The sequence below is a fragment of the Nothobranchius furzeri genome, chromosome 14 (assembly GCF_043380555.1).
Source record: "Nothobranchius furzeri strain GRZ-AD chromosome 14, NfurGRZ-RIMD1, whole genome shotgun sequence".
Classification (NCBI taxonomy): domain Eukaryota; kingdom Metazoa; phylum Chordata; class Actinopteri; order Cyprinodontiformes; family Nothobranchiidae; genus Nothobranchius; species Nothobranchius furzeri.
The window spans coordinates 54454812-54473004 of NC_091754.1; the positions used below are offsets into that span (position 1 = coordinate 54454812).

Genomic DNA, 18193 nt, shown 5'->3' on the forward strand with positions numbered 1-18193 from the left:
TTCACAGTTTCATTTCTAGAAATAGGACATGGAGATGCACCGATACTACGGAGGAAATACAGTATCAACAGAATAAGACTTTTCATATTAAACATAGAATTTATGAAATGTAATTTTTATTCTGTGAAAATGTGTATTTCATTATTTTTATACCTAAAATTCAACAACAACATTTGTTGACTACTCCACCCATCCATCCATTTTTTTCCCGCTTATCTGGAGTCGGGTCACGGAGGCAAAAGCCTAACTCGAGAGGCCCACACTTCCCGCTACCCAGCCACTTGGGCCAATTTTTCCGAGAGAATCACAGGTTGTTCCCTGGCAAGTTGAGAGACATAGTCCCTCTAAAATGATCTGGGTCTACCTTTAGGTCTCCTCCCAGATGGACGTGTTCAAAAAACCTCACCAGGGAGGCGTCCAAGTGGAATCTTAATAAGATGCCCGAGCCAACAGATGTGGAGGAGCAGCGGGTCTACTCCGAGCCCCTCCCGGATGACTGAGCTTCTCACCCCATCTCTGGGACAGCACCGCCACTCTGCGGAGAAAACTCATTTTGGCCGCTTGTATCCGCGATCTCGTTCTTTCGGTCACTACCCAAAGCTCATGACCATGGGTGAGGGTAGGAACGTAGATCGACCGGTAAATCGAGAGCTTCGCCTTCTGACTCAGCTCTCTCTTCACCACGACAGACCGGTACAATGCCCGCATCACTGCAGATGCAGCACCAATCCGCCTATTGATCTCACGCTCCATCTTTCCCTCGCTGGTGAACAAGACCCCGAGATACTTAAACTCCTCCATTTGAGGCAGGACCTCATCCCTGACTCGGAAATGGCATTCTTCCATTTTCCTAATCAAGACCATGGTCCATGGTCTCAGATTTAGAGGAGCTGATTCTCATCCCAGCTGCTTCACACTCGGCTGCGAACCGCTCCAGCGAAAGGCGGAAATCATGTTCTGATGAAGCCAACAGGACCACATCATCTGCAAAAAGCAGAGACCTGATCCTCAGGCCATCTAAACGGATGCCCTCCACACCTTGGCTGCACCTAGAAATAGGGATGGGTACCGAATTCGGTACTTTTTAAGGTACCGACCGAATTCCATAGTACCGACCGTGCACAGATTCACGTCGTTTCAAACGGTGCCTCGTTTCGGTACCCGTCCTTCATAACGAGAACTTGGCAAGACAGCTGCGCATGCGCGTTATGTCGTCGGTCGCTGCGAGCGAGTTGTAAACAGAGCAGCATGGTAGAAAGAGCGCACGCTAAAGCTTGGGTCCACTTCACTAAATGTGATGGGTAACTGGGTGAAGATGAAACCAGCGACAGACAACGATCTAAGTGAGACATCCTCATCTTAATTTGCTCCGGTAGGTAAATAAAATGTTTAAGATAACGTTACCTTGATATGTTAGCTTCCGTTCCGCTAATGGTGCGTTCGCTTTCTCCTCAGAACTCCAAATTTCCAACTAGAACATGAATGCGCTCTAAAGTTTGGCTTCACTTTACTAAATGCGACGGGTGATTGGGCCAAGATGAAACCAGTGACAACGATCTAAGTGTGAGGCATCATCGTTTTAATCTGCTCCAGCAGTTAAATAAACTGTTAAAGATAACGTTAGCTTGATATGTTAGCTTCCTATGCCACCATTGTTATCATCTAATGGTGCGTTCGCTTTCTCCTCGGAAATTCTAGCTTCCCAGTAGGAAAAATCAAATGAAAAAAGACGGCAAAAGGAATGAAGATACACAGTAAATTTAGTTCACAGTAAAGATGTTTGCTTCAGTTTAATTATCAGCTTATAAAACTACAAGGACGATGTTAAAATACAAACAGTTGTATGTTATTTATCGTGATATTTATCAAATATTGTTATATATTGAGAAAAATATATATTTAATTATAAAAGAGAATTAAAATGATAAACACTCAAAAGTATCGAAAATTGGTACCGTTAAGTACCGGATCGATTCAAATGTCAAAGGTACCCATCCCTACATAGAAATCCTGTACATAAAGGTTATGAACAGAATCGGTGACAAAGGGCAGCCTTGGCGGAGTCCAACTCTCACTGGGAACGAGCCCGACTTACTGCCAGCAATGCGGACCGAGCTCTGACACCGATCATACAGGGACCTAACAGCCCATATCAGAGGGCCTGGTACCCCATACTCCCGAAGTACCCCCAGAGGGCTCCCTGAGGGACGTGGTCAAGCGCCTTCTCCAAATCCACTAAACACATGTAGATTGGCTAGGCGAACTGCAACACACCCTCCAGGACCCCCTAAAGGTCCGGCTGGTCCGGTGTTCCACGGTCAGGACGAAAACTACATTGCTCCTCCTGAATCCGAGGTTCGACAATCCGACTGACCCTCCTCACCAGAACCCCTGAACAGATGGAACACATCCTGCGGCCCCCCTTTTTCAATAGGGGGATCCACTACTTATTAAGTGTATTAATATTTGGTGGATCTCAAATTTCAAGGTTTTTAATAGTGGAAATCAATAGCTAATAAATTGTAGGATTTCCTGTTAAGCTTAAAGCACTCTGAACTATTGTCCCAAAATGAACATAAACTGAGAGACGGGCAGCTAGGTAATAAAAAAAAAGAGTTTGCATCAATTTCTGACATTTTTTTACTTAAGAAATATTTCACTATGCTCACCATTCACTATGACCCTACTGAGCCTAGCTGTTAGCCTGTCAATCTTGTCAGAGATATAGCATGTTTAAATTATTTTTTGACAAGAAGAGAAGTACAACCACAGGATATAACCCCCTGTTTTTTCATGTCCCATAATCCTTTCACCCGAGCTAACAGTCTGTCTTCTCTATTTCTGCGTCTCTCGGTTATCCCCCTTCTGTCCGTCTTTTCCAGGGCACTGTAATGATCTCCTCCCCGCCTGCTGTGGTGTTGAAATGAAACTAGCCTGCACCAAGCTGGTGCTGGTAAAGGCCCACATATCCCCATGGTGCGGCACTGTTAAAGCTTACACCAAACACACACCAGAAAAAGATCAAAAGGACAACCAAACATTCTGAGATGAGCTCGGCTTTCCAAAAACGTTACATAACTCCAGCTATTTGTCTCCTTACACAGCCTGGAACACTGTGTTACCAAGACTCATAAAACACTGCAGGTTCTGCCTGTTTTATTTCATAAACAAGGAATATTTTGAGTAAAGCACAGAGAAATGATGAGTGGAAGATATTAGTCAGCACAGGGTACAGATTGGTCACACACCAGGACTAGGAACGCTCACTGGCACTGAGCCATAAGCATACTGACATGGGCCTGTAACGTTTAAATAGCCGGCTGCAACAAAAACAAATTCAAACGATAGTATTCAGAAATGATCAGGGAGAAAACGCACCCAGTAGCAACAACTTTTACTTCTACCATCATTATCCATTTTTGTAACCGTTATAAAAAAAAGATCAATACTAAACACTAAAATGTTAATATTTAATATTATTTTTTAAAGATATTAGAATTTATTGTCAGTAAAAACAATCAAAAATGCTATCTAGTGATGCACCGATATGAAATTTTTGGGCCGATACCGATATTAAGATCACCGTTATGGCCGATAACCGATATACCGACATTAATGCTTCTAAAAGCTGCAGATTTTGTATAGAATGAAAATTATTAAAGCTGAATTTACATTATTATGTTCATACAACACACACATTTATGGTTCTGAGATGATTTCATGCACTGTTCACATGACTAAACAATTACACATCAACCCCCCCCCCCCCCCCCCCCCCCCCCCCGAAACAGGCAAACAAGTGGAGACAAGTTAATATCGGCTCGGTTTTTTAAATCAAACCGATGCCGATATGTTAAAATATGACTAACATCGGCTGATACCGATATTGATGCCGATATATTGTCCATCCCTACTAATATCTCTAATTTATTTTTACTTTTATCAGCATTTGGTGTGACGATGGCACAGGAGTCAAGTGATCGCCCCATAATTGGAAGGTTGCTGTTCGAGCCCCATTTAGTTTGTCACTGTCATTGTGTCCTTGTGACAGTGTGCATTTTCCCTGGCAATAGGGGTCGGTACATACCTAAATTATTGCAAGCAGTATTTTTGTGTTTGAGTAAGACCTTACCAATGGATGGCCATTAGGGTGAAAAAGCCCTGGGAGTGCAAAATGCAGCAAAATAAGGACATCAGATTCCCTTTCATCACTGGTATGGCTTCGCCCAGAGACTTACCCCGGCTTTCCACGGGAGCCGTCAGCAGCACGTTACTGCAGCAGCACGTCACAGCTGCTGATAGGAACCGCTGTGATCAACAGAACCTTTTCCACGGGAGCCGTCAGCAGCACGAGTCGGCCGCGTCTCAGGAGCAGCATGTCGCGGCCTTTACGCGCCGGTTCTATTTCCTACGCGCGACGCCTCTGAAACGGGTCAATTTAGACATGTTTGGGGAAGGAAAGACAGGAAATCGGACGCGGAAATGGAGAGAAGCACCCGAGATTTTCAGAATAAAGAACGTACTGCCTTCCGCTCGCTTTACTTTTAAAAATGTTACTAAATGTGCGGCCCCGTGAGAAGTTATCACCTAGCTAGCGGTCTCCTTTGTTTTTCAGGTCCGTATTGGCGATTATAAAACGGACAGAACATAAAACACAAACCATGTTGTAGTTTTCTCCTGCTTGTTGTTGTGTTTACTGACGAAGTCACTCGTGTGGGGAGCGGTGACAGCTGCTCCCCTGCTGCTTCGCGTCTCGTGGGAAGGGCCAAGCAGCAGTTTACGCAAGCAAGACGTGCTGCTGCAGTAACGTGCTGCTGACGGCTCCTGTGGAAACCCGGGGTTAGACCCACTCCCATGTATTTTAGAACAGATTATTATGGTTATATGTTTTGAAACTGTCAATATTTTTCAGCGACAAAGCATCTTTTAATTTATTTACAACAGCTTTTTGATGGATATTTCCTTAGATTAATTGTAAAAAACTACACTTTGTGATTCTAAATGATAAATGACCCGCACTCGTATAGCACCTCTCAGAGTAAGGACTCCAAAGGACTTTACACTACAGTGTATCATTCATCCATTCACACACACATTCACACACTGATGGTGATGAGCTACGATGTAGCCACAGCTGCCCTGGGGTGCACTGACAGAGGCGAGGCTGCCGAGCACAGGCGCCACCGGTCCCTCCGACCACCACCAGCAGGCAAGGTGGGTTAAGTGTCTTGCCCAAGGACACAACAGCAGAATTCTCTGTCCAGAGCTGGGATCGAACCTGCAACCTTCCGATTTCTGGACAACCCGCTCAACCTGTTGAGCTACTGCTGCCCCAACCCACCTTGCCTGCTGGTGGTTGGAGGGACTGGTGGCGCCAGTGCTCGGCAGCCTCGCCTCTGTCAGTGCGCCCGAGGGCAGCTGTGGCAGCTGAGAGGGGTGGCAACATTTCCAGCAACACTGAAAACCCTCTCGGATGGTGCGCTCGTTGCACTAACGCACACGTACTTGCGTGCGACTGGCGAGCAAAGGGAATCTCTCCCGGTTGTTGCTCCACCATGTCAGGGGGGTTTCTTTAGGGTGGATGCATTCCTCCTACAGGTAGCGAGTGAGCTCCAGCTCAGCTCAAACTCTCTTCGGGACGGTTGCAGAAGCAGTGCTTGTCCGGGACTTCAGCAGGTCTCCGAGCATTTATTATTATTATTTTGCCGCTGGTGGCAGCTCTGTCTCGGCCAAGGACTCTGGCTGCGCAGCAGCTGACGTACTGAAAACTAAAGCGCTACCAAAGGAGCGAAGTAACGTTTCGTTTTGATACCAGTGCAGCCATCCTTCTCAACATGCATCATTGAGTTGAACCAAGTTCAGTAATCGCGGTGGCCCATGATGCAGCGCGGTGGGCTTCTTCATATTGCGATATTTCATTTTTGCGGTTACCGCGACAGCCCTACTGCTGAGCTGTGGTGGCCTCATGGAGGGGGCCATCGTCTAGCACACTGCTGCTAATCACTTAAACATTCTCCCTCTCCTGATAATAACTTTTTACTTTCCTTGACATTGGATGTGCTACTACTAGTTTACCCGTTTAGTTATAGATCCACTAGGATAAATACAATAAAGTTTATCTCTCGCCAAACAGAATATTTACTAAGAAATCACATTGTAACCATAGACACATTGCTTGGTGTGTGTGTGTGTGTGTGTGTGTGTGTGTGTGTGTGTGTGTGTGTGTTTGTGCCTGCTCTGTGTTCTCCATCCCCAGTGAGTCGTGGAGGATGGCTGCTTATACTGAGCCAGGATCCTCTGGAGGTTTCTTCCTGTTAAAAGGGAGTTTTCCTCTCCACTGTCGCTATATGCTTGCTTAGTATGAGGATTGCTGTAAAGACACTGACACTAGTCAGTGACTCGATGCAATTTGCTGGGTTCCTTATATAGGAAACATTTTTTCTGATTGGCTTAATGAACTGACCTAAATTGGAATGTTTATTATGTGAAGTGCCTTGAGATGACTCTTGTCGTGATTTGGCGCTATATAAATAAAATTGAATTGAATTGAATAGCTCTAACAACTTTTCTCTGGCAGGAAACAGGGGAAGCCGGGCACCCAGGGCATCACAGAAAATAATTGAGGAACACTGAATTTGATGAACCAAACCAATGATTGGATACAGTCAGCTATTATTGATCAACCTCACACCTGAAACCTGCCAGCACCTACCAGAACAGAACAGTAAATGGACTGCATTATGTTAGAACCACTAAAACACAGACCCAGCTAGGCTGAATCTGACTCCCCACTGCTTCCACTACCACTCCAACTTTACCCTCCATCATTCCCACCCTTCTCCCTTCATCTCCTTTCACCTTTTTTCTCCTCAAACACTATGATGCTCAGGGGTTTGCATCTCCACACTAGACTGTCAGCAGGTGGGCCGCTCAGCAAACACCTTGCAAGCTAATAAATGATTTAAATCAACCGTGTATAGCCTGTGTAAACACGCGGCCAAGAAATCCTCATCAATCATGCATGGAGACAATCAAAATGAATTTCAAATGAAAAGGAATACAGCTTCTGCATCACCTGCCCAAGAATTGTGTAGTTTTAAAGGGAAGTGTGCTCTGGTTAGCTCTGAACTAGAACTGAACAGCATGAATTATTGACAAAGCGCTGTATCCCCATAACAATTGGCTTCACTGCTGCTGTTGGCTGATTAGTGCGTGTTTGTGTCTCTAATAACGCCAGTGACCACTGGAAATTTTTCTAGCAAGCCTCACTTATTCAATTAACCAGAGGGGATAATGATTTCCATTCAGGGTGTGTGTGAGAGTTCTGATAAGACAAGTTTTTGACGTGAACTGACCCATATTCAACTTTAATCTCTCTGCAGTGCCTTGTCATGACGGAAACACCAGTTTCAAGGAACGATCCTGTTTGTCACGTCCAGCTGGCACAATACAACGGAAGCAGTGAGAGAAACTGTAGATTAAGTGCAAGGCAAAAGGAAGGTCTCACATATCGATGTTGCTTTATATGAACACAAAAGCTCAGTTTTATGTTTGCTTCTCCACATTGGAAAGTGATACTAGATATGAACCCTGGTTTGGTGAAGCAATCTTTGTTTAATGTAATTTGGAGCTATCCCTCAAGATGGCCTTAAGGTGGTGCATCACCGCAGTGCGGGGAATTCCTTAGTGGCCTACCTTCTGCTGCTATAGACAATAAAAATAGCATTGGTCCTCATCAAGACCTAATGGGACTGAATCCTGCTTTTTCCTTAAATTGTCTAATAATTTAATATTTATGGCCACATAAAAGGAAATAAAGAGCATGTATCACTCTATTGTTCAGTGGACCCGAGGTTCAATAAAATGCCAAAACCACAACAAAAAGGAAAAGACGCAGTGCGAAAAAACAAAAAGCTGCCACACAAACGTATTTAGCCAACACAACAAAAGCGAAAATGGTGGAAATAATAAAACATAAGTGAAAAACTAAAATGAAATTGCATACAACAGAAGCGGTGATCAACCAGAACTTATTCAAGACTTAAGTTATGCTAATACCTTAAGTGTGTTTTTTCCTGGCTCTAGGGGGGAGTACATACATACATTTAAAGGTAGTTTTACACCATATCATCATAAATGTTGTTTACCTGTGGAGCAGAAAGCATGCAACCTGGGCGTGACTCCTCAGACTTTGATGGTCCTTCAGTTAATTCCATCGAGAGAATGCAATGCTGATGATAGTTTTCTGGCATTGTTCGTTCCCTGTCTGATCGGGGTTCCGCTTTGATGATGACGTCATCATACGACGGCAACATCGCTCGGCCAAAATGTATTGCATCTATTTTTCGATTCTGTTCTTTCACATATGTTTTGGAAAGAGTTTAGCAGCTTTGTCATTAAATTTGCGGACGTGGTAACGTATCTTCTGTAAGTTGCATGTCCAGCCAATCATCTAGTGTGAACGTCATCAACAGGCATAGGACCCCGAGTCGGCCAGAAGGAAACGTGGCATCTAATATACAGTAGCGTCTCCCAAAGATGCTAGTACCGCGCCCTGTGTACTTTTGACCTGATTTTTATGGTTATACGGTATGAAGCCGCCAAAATTTTTCAATAACTGAACATAATTTTATTCATTTTCAATAACATTTTGATGGATATTTCCAGAGATTAACAGCAAAAACGACACATTGTAGGGCTGGGCGATATGGCCTAAAATCAATTTCACGAGATTTCACCTCGATAACAATAAATGGGCGATAACTACAGGTATGCGCAGAAACAAAAGTTGTCCACTAGTTGGGGCTGTCACATTCTTACATAACCTACACATATCTTTTCATTTTTTAATCAAATTTATTAACAAGGGAAAATGATCTAGATAAAAGTCAGATTTTTCGATAACAATAAATTCCGATTTATTGCCCAGCCCTAACACATTGTCTCTTTAATTACACCAAACAAGTAAGTAAGAGACACAACAGCATTCAGGACCTTGCCATAAGACTTACAACACTACTGTAAATCTCATAGGCTGGAATGCTTTAGTCTCTCATTTACTTTTGGTGTTTTTAAGATATTAGCATAACTTACATTGTAGCATAATTTCTGTTGAATGGTAATTTATTTTAGCCTTTTATTATTACTTATATAGCTTTTGTCACGTTTCTATTTTGTTGAATCTTCTTGGCCACGGTGCTTTAGAATACTGTACATTTATTTGTGTTTTTGTCCATTTATTCCTTGGTGATTTCAGGATAAGATTATATAGGTTTTATAGGTCTCCATTAAAAAGAAGCTGAAAACTCACTTGTTCAAGCTGGTTTTGGTGTGACCTTCATCACCCTCTCATTGTTCTGCTCTCCCCACCTATTCCACCTTCCTCAGGATCCACTGATTTCCCTCTTTCCTATTCACTCTCTCTCTCTCTTTACATTTTTTTAAATCACAATTGTCTTTTTTTTGCTCATTTAAAAAAACAATTTTAATCATTTTCTAAATTCTTTTTCTATATTTTTACTTTTTTTTGTGAAGCGCCTCGTGATTTTTATCTTGAGAGGCGCTATAGAAAAGATCTCTTCTTCTTCTTCTTCTTCTTCTTCTTCTTCTTCTTCTTTCATTTGGTTTTCTGTATTTAATTACATTTTTAAAGAGCTACTGTCTTCTTGGGCAAAGAAACAACAATAGGTAACCAGTAAAGATTTGTACCCTCCAGAAAGACCAAATCAGTAGAGCGACTTTTTAAAAGTCTGTCAAAGTGCATTTTAAGGTCCATACCACCATCTACAAAGTTTGGTTAAACATGTATGACTGCCATCTTTGTTGTTTGAACAGCTAACAAAAGCTATCACAATAAAAGCTTTGGATGTATGCTGAACTGAAGAAGCAAAACTAAATAAGGAAAACAAATACTCCTTTAACACTTCAGTGGGATTAAAATAATGTAAGTCTTCCCTCTGGTTGTAACACAACAACTAGCTTAAAACTGATATAGCGAATCTACAGAACAAGCTAGGTTTTGAAAGCAAACATGGTCACGGAACACTCACCCCTCCCCTCGGGTATCTTCTCTTCTGCCTGAACTGGAAACCCGTCTTGCCAGGGAAAACAAGACAGTGCTAAACACCTGTTGCTGTTTTCTACAGCCAAATGTTTTTACTTGTCCGTGACTTCAAATTGTTTTTCTTTTTGGGTACTTTGACCTAAAGTTGAAGTGGTAATAGCCGGCTGTTATACCTTCTCTGATATTTAGCGGAAAACCTTTTACACCAGTGGTGTTCTGTTATGAAATATGCAAGTGCTTAATGAATGGAGGACCCAGGGAATTGTGGTAGTTCGGCAAGACGGACAACTGGATGGTCCTATGGTTGCTTTTTTTAACTTCACAATATATTTTTAGCTATACTATGTTAGAACGCTGGTAAGATGCATGGAAAAACATTTTAAGCTAATTTGTTTTCCAAATTTGCCATTGCAGCATTAATGCTAGGGGTATCATGTTTTCATCCTGCATACTACAACCTGCATGTTACTATTACCAATATTTAGGGATGCAACTTTTTTCCAAACCGATACGATACTGATACTTAGATCTGAATATTCGCTGATACTGATTACCGATACTTCTACCACACAAAAAAATGCTATGAATTGGAATACAAGTTTTATTTTCTTCTCTGCTTTGAACAGGAAAAAACAGCGAGGTACATAAAAAGTAAAATATATGAATAGAAATGATCACAAAACTAAAATATTAGGTGAACATAAATGCCAAGTTACAGTGAAGCCACTTTCAAACAACCGCATTGGTATTGGTCCCTGGTATCGGTTAACTTTTATCTATACCGATACCGGTATCAGTGCATCCCTACCAATATTATTATTATTATCACACATTGAGGCAGCTTGAAAACCCAGTTCACTCCAGTATTTTGTGAAAATCACATTTTTAGGAGTACTTTTTAGCAGATAAAAAAAATACAGTGATAAATTTACCTGAAACAAATTTAATTTCAATAGCTGTGATACAAAAATATATACAGTTTCAGTTTTATGGTGAATTATTTTAAATGACTTAAGCTACTTTCACTATAGCTGGTAAAGAAGAAGAGGCTTTTTTTCCTTCGTTAAACTCTGTCCCAGAAGTGTGTGATAAACTGCAATACCAGATGCTGTTTGCGACAGCAGACAACAAGGGCAAAACACGGTTTCAGCTGCCAACATTCAGATATGCAACATAAGCCACCAAACAGGAATATAGATGAGTACTACTTTCTTTGGTAAGCAACACATCAAATGTCATCAAAAAAAGGCCTTGTGCAAAAAACGCAAATGTTTATTAGCATAAAAGCAAGGAACTCTAATCAATGTTGGTGTTTAAAGCTAACGTGATGTCTGATATTGTTTTTAAAAGACAAGGACTGAATCAAACTGTGTTATCCTGCGTGGACTCTGACAGTTAATAATAAAAAAGGAAAATTAAAAGACATTAATGCCAGTTGGTGGGCACAAGCTGCCAGTCTTCACAGTTCTCACACCTAAAGCTTGCCCAAATCTAGCAGAATAGGACACTGATTGTTTCAAAACCGTTCACCAACAAACTGTTAGCTTGGAGCCTCACAAGATGGCTTTTCAAGTGATGAGGCATTTTAGAGCACAGCTGCACCGTAACATGATAAATAACAAAACAGCCAACACATCGGAGTCACGGCGAACTGGGATAAAAAAACCGATAAACCCCAACTTGAAGGCTTAAATAATCCCAAAACATAACTTGGGCTTGGACTATTGCAATAGTCTCCTAACTGGTCTTCGTAAAAAAGCTGTGAAGCAACTGCAACTTGTTCAGACTGCTGCTGCTAGAGTCTTAACAAGAACTAAGAGAACGGAGCACATCACTCCTGTTCTTAAATCTCTACACTGGTTACCAGTAAACTACAGAACAGATTTCAAAGTGCTCCTACTACTTTATAAATCGCTCAGTGGTATGGGACCAAAATACATGTCCGATCTAGTTCCTGTATATACACCCAATAGGGCTCTGAGATCCCTTGGAAACAATCAGCTGGTAGAACTTCGAGTCAGAACAAAACATGGTGGAGATGCATTTAGTTACTTTGCTGCTCACATATGGAATCAGCTTCCCCGTGACCTCAGATGTGCCCCAACTCCAGTGTTGTTTAAAACAAAACTAAAACCCTAATGTACTCATCAGCCTTGAAATGAATTGTTTCTTATCATGCGTCGTCTCCACTGTAATCTGCACTGCAACTTTGTGTTTTTATGTGTTTTCATATCACATCCTGATAATTGTAAAGCGCATTGAATTGCCTCTGTGTTTGAAATGTGCTCTATAAATAAAGCTGCCTTGCCTAAATATACTGCTCTACCTACAAGCACTAGCGGCTGAAGATGCTAAATGATCACTAGCAAAGAGGTGAAGAAGCATGTGCAAACAGTTTGGAATGGGTGGAGAAAAGTGGCATGATGTGTGATAAAAGGGGTTCAGTAGTAATGAAAGGAAATGTGTGCCATACGGTAATGAGACGGGCCATGTTCTTTTGGTTTAGAGATAGAGTCAGTGAGGAAAAGATAGGAGACAGAGCTGGATGTCGTAGAACTCAAGATGCCTAGGTTCTCTTTGGGAGGGACGAGGATGGATCAGGAAAAAGTCAATCATGTTAGATGTTTGGGGGGTAAAATAGTCAGAGAGGCTGGACTGAGATGGTTTGGACATGTCCACGAGAGAGGTAGAACGATGCTGAGGTTGGAGCCATCAGGAAGGAAAAAAGGAGATTGATGGATGTGGTGAAAGAGGACATGACGTTAGTTGTGTTAAGGGTAAAGAAGACAAATAATTTGCTGTGGTAAATCCTGAAGGGAGAAGTCAAAAGAAAAACATCATATCACCCAAAAAGTTTAGCTAGTTAAAAGCTTCCAAACAAAAATTCCAATAATGGCTCTGCTGCTGTTGGTCTGATCTTCAATGAGTCTGTGTGTGATGCGGAAGTAGAGGAGTGTGCTAGTTGGTGCATGGCAAACAACATAAACCCGCCCCCACTCGTCGCTGGTCCTGCATAATGGTTATAAGGTTCCTGTGGGCAGAAGTAGATGGCTAAAGGATGGAAAATCCAATAGATGGGAAAGCTTGTTCTTCCGAATCAAAACACTCCCCGTATAAACGGGTATTTGATCGTAGAATATGTCTTTTTGTTACATTAATTAATGGGTCTTTGGGTGGAGGCAGGGTTGGACAAAGATATTGCAGAATTTTATGGGAGTCACTGAAAGAGTAGAACTAAAGAAATGGTCCCATGCAGGGCTCTAAAGGGGTTTTCCATGACCTCTGACCTAATAAAGGCTAGTGATGCACAGATACGATATTTTTCGGCTGATATCCAATGTTAATATTCGTGTTATGGGCGATAACTTGCGGATACCGATAAACTGACATTAATGCTTCTAAAATCAGCAGATTTTGTATAGCATGAACTGAATTTATGTTATCTACACACACACCACATACATTTACGCTTCTGAGGTTATTACAATCACTGTCACGTGACTAAACAAACACACATCACCCCCTCACCCTCTGAAACTGATAAACAAATGGAATTAAGAAGGAAAAATGTCAGTTGTTTATAATGGTCCAGTTTTAATTATCCGACCGATACAGATATGTTAAAAAATGACTAATATCGGCCGATACCGCTATTGATGCCGATAGTATAGGCCATGGACACAAAATCATGGTTCACATGGCAAGATTTTGGAATGATCTGAAGATTTTTTTAAATATGAAAAAACCCCAAACGTGGCAATAAGAAATGGCAGATATAAGAGTTTTGGTTCTCTAATGAGTCGTTTCTAGCCACACAGCAAAGAGGCCTTTGTCCAAAGAGGAGGACTGAGTGAAAGATATATTGCTGTGTGAACCAGGCCTAAGAAGACTATTTTATGAGAAGTATGAAACATACCAACCAAGAACTTTACCAGATCGTGGTGGAATTTGACCTTTCCTTCTCTAGAGAACATTTTCACAACAGCTGAATACATACTAACTCCGCCCATCTAGCCCAAGAACTAGTCACCTTCCTTTCTTCTGACAAAAGACTGACCAACCTCCAAGCACGAACCAAAAGGCTTCAGAGGGATGTAAGAAAATATCGATATAGCAATATACAGGGTTTCCCCCAGCGCTTTATAAGCCTGGCAGGCCACCAGGCTTTGCTTGCCCACCCGCCAGGCTAAGCGTCATGCCCCGCCCCCTCCCTGACCCTACCATGTCCGCTGACACGAACGGTGCATCGAAAGTAGTGTACCAACTTTTGAAATCCTCAGTCAAAGCAAGGCTTGGGGCTGACAGTTTTAATGGTCCTAGGGGGCGCTATTTAAGAAAATAGAACACGGCCAGTGGATTTTCACATCAGATTTTTTGTGGGGCCCGGGCCAGACTAGGATAACTCACCAGAAGTTTCGTGACGATATCTTTAGAAATGACAAAATGGGAGGCAAATGTATGGCCACGGCAGCACACCTGACTTTGCTGTGCCACCAAAGCCTCGCCCTCTTTTGAAAACTCCGATAAAGTGACGCCAAGCAACGACCACTTGTCTTGAGTTACCAGCTACAAATTTGTGGTGATTAAGTGAAATGGGGCAATTTGGGACCTATCACAGTAAAACTTGACCTTTTTGGTCCTGAGGGGGCGGGGCTTGTGTGTTGTCATCACGCGACCATTCAGTTTACTTTGTGGGTGGATGTCGAACGACCACAAAATTTTTTTTAACTCTATTCGAGTGTGAAGTTATAGCCATTTATATTTTTTGGCAAGAAGTCGAAATTCGAGGCCTGGCCACGCCCCTCAGCATATACGAAAAATCTGTTTTATTTTTTCTATTTGATCGCCCATTTCTTCTGAGTAATTTCCCACAACTTTTGAGTCGATCGTGCGAAAAATGATCGAGTAAATCAATCAGAAGCGGACCCTAGAAACGGCCAAGACGGGGTCAAAATTACAAATTCAAGCCAAAATGGCCGACTTCCTGTTTGATGTTGACCATGGTTGCAGAGGCTTTTCTGTGCGGACTGTTGAGTACTACAAGTGTACAAAATTTCATAACTGTACGACAAACTGAGGTTTATGAAGGGGGTATTTTTCACATTCTAGGGGGTGCTGTGGAGCTAGTTTTATTGTGATTTTTTTGTGACCTTTAAAACACAAAATTTTACACCACGCCTGACATGTGTGCAAAAATTCCTGAGTTTTCGAGTATGTTAAGGCCTCCAAAGAGCCAATTTACTTGGCGGAAGAAATATAAACAGAGCAGATACAACTGGCCTTCGCAGTGCTTTCGCTGCTCCGGCCTAATTAAGTAGAGGAACAATTTAAAAGTGCATCCTTAACCGTACATTGCACCTGTTGGTTGACTAAAGACTTCTGCATCAAGCTCTGTCATAAATCTGGGTTATCCTTAACTATTTGGAATGCTGCTTTTACATTTCTAAAGGCGAACACAAGCAGAGTCTTAAAGCGGCACAACTCCTGAGTATTGAGGGGAATGTACCATTTTGAGGCCCTGCTTCAGATCGTCCTCTCTGCTCAGCTGGCACCGCCGACTCGGAAGAGCCCTCTCTCTGCTCACTCTAAATCTTAGTGATCATCGCTTCATCCCTCAGCATGCTTTCTCCTGAGGCCAATTACGTTCCATCAGGCAGGAAGCCGGATGCCGGATAAAAGACGTGGGGTGTATTAAGCTATGAGCACGGAGAAAATATATGCTCTTTCTGCATATCTGGAAGTCCTATAGAGTCAACGACAACTCGTTCCTTGTGTTTTGGTTGTTTTTGCACGGTCAGACTCGCTTCAAATGTGCAGAAATTTTCAGAAATCTAAATATTTTTTCTGCTAAAATCTAAAAAGTAAACGGAACATTTGGAGATGGAGAGACGGAGATCTGTTCACCTCTCCATAATGACAGTTTTTTCTCCCTCTTTTTGACACCCACACACAGTTGTGGGTGTACGGATGACTGGCTCGTTCAGGCTGTTACTGTGACTACATTCACATTCGCCATGTGCGTGCTCTACCTTCGTTGTGCTTTAACTTAACTTCCTAAACTTTCGATGACTTTCACTAAGTCCAGATAACAGTTTAGTAAACAAGAAACGAGCCTTAATAGCAAGAAAAGAGCCTTAATAGCTCTTTTTGCAGGAGATTCACACCTGTAAGAGAGTGGAGCCCAGCTGAAAACACACCTACACATTTATTTTTAAAGCAGACTTTCATAATAACTGTGATGGAAACCATAGAAATCAAAGCAAATGCTCTTCTTATTTTACTCCCCCTATTCCTTTACCAGGCATTGAACCATCCGGTGTCAAATGGGAAAACAAACGCTCTCCTTCGCTTCCGATAAACAAGTGACACATTTTCAAAGGATTCATTCTTAAGTTTACAACTTGTTCCCAAGCACTGCCTCAGCAAACACACTCATATAATCTATTTTCCTCTCGCTCTGATCTCGTCCTAGTGCATTTCTAACAGAGCGAGCCCCCACTTCGCCCTGCCGTAACACCACAAACAAACCTCAGAGGTAATTAACGTGCCTTTCTCAGACATTTTAGCATCTGTCAGCGCGGGAGCTCGTGCTTCGCCGAGGCATCTGAGCAGCATAGTCGACCTGCCCTGCCAGGTGGATTTTAATTTATTTTTTAATATTATTTTTGGATGAGCCAGATGTGATATTCAAAGCTTTCGATGTTTTTTATTTTTCGATTACTGCCTATCTCTGTCTCTCTTGCTTACTGTCATCTTTGCTTTGACTCTTTTTCTGTTCTCTTGTTTTGTTACCAGTGTAGCTTACACCTGTGTATTGTCACTGGTATCTCAAATATGCAACTATTTAATAGTCTTTCTTGCAGAAAAGGCACATTGAATGCTAATTCTTGGAAATAATAACTTAATTTGACATGCGGTAAAAGCAATATACCTTTAAATTTGGCTCCTACCCGTCTTTATGACATTTAGAGATGTATGATATTATTGGTCCAACATTTGTATCGGCCAATATTAGCATTAAAATGTAATATTGATAAATATCTGTATTTGTACTTACTTATTTAAAGAGGGACTGCACATCATCAGAAAACGTAACTCCACCCCTAGTCAAGATTTGAAAAATGCCATGAAAGTGGGCGTTGCCAGGAGGCACAGAGTGGCATGGCCAAGTGTGGGGAATTTCCATCCTGGGAGGGAGAAGGAGTGGGAGGAGACTGTACCGATGACGTGAAATTGTTTCAGCCCCAGTCAATCACAAGTTTAAAATGCAGTAGCTGCTGTTCTGCCACACGGGGCAGCACTGAGACGTTTTTAGACCTAGATTCTAGATTTATTCAAGTTTACACAAACGTCAAAAAATGCACTGAAACAGAAAGATTGCATTTGTAAAGACCCAATTATACAGTTAATTAGCAAAATAAATGTTATTTTGGGGTTTAGTTACTCTTTAATGACTCAACATTTACAAACTCTTCTGCTTCATCTCCTCTCTCATAAAATTTATAATATGACAGATCTAAGGTTCAGTTTTTGAGATATTTTAGTTTTATTTGATACAACTTGTGAATAAGTAGGAATTTGTCCTGTGTAGAGAATGTATCCTCATAGCATCTAGCTATGTGTAGCTAGCCAGCTAGCTACCAACTAAAACAAACAATCTTCACCCAAGGCTTGCTTCTTAACTGTCAATATTTATAAATGTTTTATCACCGTAACTACTAAATACAGAAATAGATATTATGCATTACCAACTAATGCAAACATCTTAGCATCATGTTTAGCAATTAGCCTCATTTAGCATTAGGGATGCATCGATATGAATGTAATTGGGCCGATACCGATATTAATATCACTAATATGGCCGATATCCGATATTTGCCGATACTGATTTATGCTTCTGAAATCAGAAAATTTTGAATAGACTGAAATAGTGCAAGCTGAATTTTGGAATGTTTTGCTTTATTTCTATAAAAATTGAATTTGCAATATATTATATACACACACACTAGCAAGCCAGACTAAATAAATATATTATTTAGTATTTCAATGCTCTATTGATGGCTCTCGGTCGTGGGGCGGGTTCTACTGTTGTCTTTCAAACGATCTCCACAGGCTAGTGAACAATGAACA

The 18193-nt window shown here is 41.6% G+C and overlaps 1 protein-coding gene across 4 annotated transcripts in view; it reads right to left on the bottom strand.

Moving 5' to 3' along the window:
- LOC107381054 (gamma-aminobutyric acid receptor subunit beta-3) overlaps positions 1–18193 on the bottom strand; it is a 108594-nt gene that overhangs the window by 43444 nt on the left and 46957 nt on the right. The gene's annotated exons all lie outside the window — the stretch shown is intronic.